Raw genomic sequence first — 4,367 nt, 5'->3', positions numbered from 1 at the left:
GCGCTCCGCCTACTTCGCCGCCGAGATCGATCGCGTGCGCGCCTCCCTCACCGACGAGCAGCTCGCCCTCCCCCAATACGCCGCCGACAACCACGAGCCGTGGGCGGCGTACTTCAAGCGCTGACAGGAGCTAAGGATGGCGTCCACCAACGGGGCACCGGTGGTGGGCGGCGTGAAGAACAGCGAGGGCCGCCGCGTGTGGTGGGGCACCCCCGGCCGCACGCTCGACGGTGTGTTGGCGTACCTCGAGGGCGGCAACGAACCGCCGCTGACCTACCCTCCCACGGCGGCCGCCCCCCGCCGGCGCACCGGGCAATGGATGCCCAGGAGTTTGGCTCCTCCTCGTCTTCCTCCTCGCACTCCTCCTCGCGCTCTTTTTCCCACTCCTCCGGCTCTCCGGCATTGCTCGGTGTTAAGGCCGAGCCCGCAGCGGAGACGCCGCTCGGGCGGCGCACTCGCAGTGCCGTCATCGTCATAAACAAGGGCGGCAGGCGCGCCTCCTCGTTGGCTCCTCCACGCTTCGTCAAGCCAAAGACGGAGCCAGGGCTCGCCGCCGTGAAGACGGAGCCGGGGCTTCCCGCCGTGAAGACGGAGCACTGCGTGGAGCTCGACGACGAGGCGGCCCTGAAGTGGGCACGCCAGGACTACCTCAAAATGTGGATGGAGCGCCAGCGCGCCGCCCTGCAGCGCTTCGAGCAGCGCCGCTGGGGCCGCGACGAAGGAGGCGTCGTCGTCCTGGAGGACAGCGACGACAACGACGCACCACCACCGCCACCGGTCCACCTTGGCGACGCTGGCCAGGGGTCCAGCAGGGGCGGCCGCGTCAAGGAGGAGAAGGCCGCCGCCGACGGCGGCGAGGATGGCAGCGACGATGGCGACTACTCCGTGTTCACCGACTTCTTCGCCCCTTAGTTAGCATTTTTTAATATAAATTTGCTATGTAAGACCGCGAACATGTCTAATATATGCCAAGTTTGCCGAATTTTAGCCAAGTTTATGCGAACTTCTCCAAATAAGTTTTAAAAAAAAACTAGACGCTGTCCGGGGGCAGCCGTGGGGCGGCGACTGGGAACCAACTCGGCCACAGGCCGTTTTTTGCGTCGGCTCGCCCCCAAACGACGATTTTACGCGCCCTGAGAGGCCAACGGCTCGAGATGCTCTTACTCCTACTAGTAACTGAAAATACCCGAGAGCACAACTAGGGCGAGCCCTAGTCCACCTTTTTGGTCTGACGTTTGGGACCTTCGTCTCCTTCCTCCCGCTGTCTCGCGACTTGGTGAACAAATGAACGGCGACTAGGTAAATAGGCTTACTTACCGATTTCACATCCCCACTCTATGGAGAGTGAACAGCGACAAAGCCTGTCATGCCAGGACATCGATCGAGGGCAAAAAGATGCCACGATATATCAGTAACAGGTTTCGAAATACAAAAGCACTGATACTAGTTTCTGTTTTCCCTTGTATCGACAACAATCCAGTTGCTGTGCCTCGCAAATAAAGTTACAGCACAGCTGGCACTCGTAATGTGTCTTGCATAAATATAATCAGAAGAAATCAGAAGAAGTACAACCAACTGCAGTAGCTGCCAACGCAAAACAGTCGTGGCAAACAAGTCGCGTCTCAAAACCAGGCTGATGCAGATTGCCAGTTATTTTCTCTGATCCCAGGACTAGACAAAAGGGACGAAGTAGACAGGCTTACTTGCCCGCTTTCACTTCTCCATTCCACGGAGAGTGAACGGCGACGAAACCAGTCACACGCCAGGATCGATGTGCAACAGAGCAGGCTGCGCATCAAAGCGCAGAAAAGACGGGGAAATAAAACAGGTGATAATGATATTTTTCAGAGATGACAGAACATCGACCGAGAGCAGCAAGATGCCATGTTATATTAGTAACAGCAGAACTGATCAGCACAGCTTGAAACCAGTTCATCAACGCTACCTTTTACTGTCAGACCGGTGGCGTATCCCAGAAACGTGCCGTACGTTGAATGGCTCTTGGTTCCCCGCGACGCGTCAAAACGCAAGCGCGATGAGTATGCCCGCAATCGGAACCCTATTCCGCGCGTGTGGGATGAAACAATAATGCACACACATTCTGGCACAACTACGTTGGTTACCCACGGGATGATGCTTTAGTTGCTATCCGAGGCAAATTTAGTTGTAAAAGCATGGCAACTCTCTCTGTTTTGGTTAACTATAGTTGCCATGTTCATTTTATGTTAGTTGCCGCGTGCAGTTAAACCATAGTTGCCGTGTATGATTAACTACTTGCCACATGTGGTCAAACAAATAGTTGTCATACGCGCAACTGCAGTTGCCATCTATCACCGTATGAGCGTCGTGTGGGCGAAGAGCAGTTCATCAACACGCGCGTGGACTGATTGGTGACTGTGTGGGCGGGAACTGGTTCGCCCACAAGGCGCAGCTGGCAACCGCGCGCTGTGGGTCGTGTGGGCGAGCGCTCTAACGCCCACACAACACGCTATGCCTATGTGGCACTCAAATTTCTTTAGGATTCGTATAAAACATAATCAACGTGGATCAAGACGTGTAGACGATGTGCAAATATGCCACACGTGTAGGCGTTATTATTTGGAAATAAAATTAAGCGACGTAGATGCATCAATGCTTTTACAAGTGTAATTAGAAGAAAAATGATGGTTTGATATACGTTCGCTACTAACAAACACTGTTTTATGATTGGTGTGAATGCCAGAACAAAAACAGATGCATTACGAACCTACAGGAATTTCCTCTTTGTAGTCCAGTGCATTTGTCTAGCTGTAAGACTTAAGGGAGACAAGTAGCTAGCTCAGGATCGATCTGGCTCAGTCGCATCTCAGACCTACCAGAAAGTGTACAGTTACATCAATTGAAGCTAATCCATCAATAACGTAACAGTGTAGGCATAGAGTTGAAGAAACAAAAACGGGAGACGTCTATTCTTCTTCACTTCTTAATAAGGTCTTTAACACATTTTTCTGGCTACCACCCTAAGATAAGCTTCAAAGTTGCCCTGGACTAAAACTGAGACAAAACAGAGTACGTGAGCAAAAAAGAAACTAGCACAGTTTTTGTGCGGCTTTAAGGACGGTTCTAACTTATCTCTCTTGTTCGGTCCCTGTGCCAACCCCTATTTTTCAAACAAAATCTTGTCTTTTTCTTTTCTTTCTTTTCGGCTATGCACAACACGTCATTCAGCAGCTCTTGCAGGCAGCCTCCGTGCCCCAAGCACCAGGCCCGCCTCCGGCACCTAGGCCTTGCTTGCCTGAACACAGAAAATCGCCCCGCGCGCTATTTCTCTCTTTAAACAAGATGGACGGATCTCTCGTAGTGAGGGGCTACAGTATCAGGTCGGACTGTCAATGCATTTTTTTCAGAAATATAGAGTAGTAAGGGAGACGAACGGATCTCTCGCAGCGAGGGGCTATAGTATCGGCCCGGCCTGTTAGTGCAGTTTTTCCATAAAAAAAGTGTAAAAAATGTTGTGCCCAGGAGGATCAATCACACGCTAGCCACTGCACCAGCTTCGGCTTAGTGTACATTAGGTATTAGGTAGGACATGACCTACTAGAAAGAAAGCGAGCCGGTTTTCACACAAGTTCATTACTTTTCCTATTTTTACTGGGTTTTTCTTTTCGTTTCGTTTTCTTCATTTTCATTATGTTTTCTCTAGGCTTTTACCCTTTTCTTTTCTTTTTTGTTAGCTTTTCTTATTGGGACATTTACACTTGTGACCCTAACTCAAACCCACTGTTCACATTTGCCTTTAATTTCGAAGCATGTTCCAATTTATCACCTCTGCCGTTAAGTGCATTTTATAAAAATGCCTTTCCGTGCCGTTTTCCTCAAGTCAAAAGGCTTTGACCGGTGTCTCACCTTTTTTTGACATTTTTGCCCCTCGCTGCGTATGTCACTTACACGTGGGCCCCCTCGTCTAAAAAAGAAAAGAACTATCTATCACCTCTCTATTTGTCACTTACATGTAGGACCCACTTCAAGGAAAAAAACAGAGCACGTGCACCACCCTTGCTCCCTGTACCTTGCCATCAGGTCGTGCACGAAGTAGCTCGCAGCGTCTGCTGGCCGCCGTGAGCTGTGCACGCGGCCACACACCTCCATTGACCTTGAGCACACGTGCCCGAGCTCCGCCATCATCCGGCGAGGCTCCTCGCCTAAGTTCAGACCGTTTCATCCTCAACCGGCCGTGCTGACGAGCTCCGGTGACCCTTCCGCTCCCTCAGCTCCGAGAAAACCTCATGAAGCCTCCCAACAATACCACGACAATTCCTTTTCCTCCTTCTGCCTGTTGACTATATGAGCAAATTATTACCGGATTTAATCCGAATGAGCACTAAATA

The sequence above is a fragment of the Triticum aestivum genome, chromosome 6B (assembly GCF_018294505.1).
Source record: "Triticum aestivum cultivar Chinese Spring chromosome 6B, IWGSC CS RefSeq v2.1, whole genome shotgun sequence".
In the NCBI taxonomy this organism is placed as follows: domain Eukaryota; kingdom Viridiplantae; phylum Streptophyta; class Magnoliopsida; order Poales; family Poaceae; genus Triticum; species Triticum aestivum.
The sequence above is the reverse complement of the archived record's forward strand: the minus strand, read 5'-3'. Positions refer to the sequence as shown.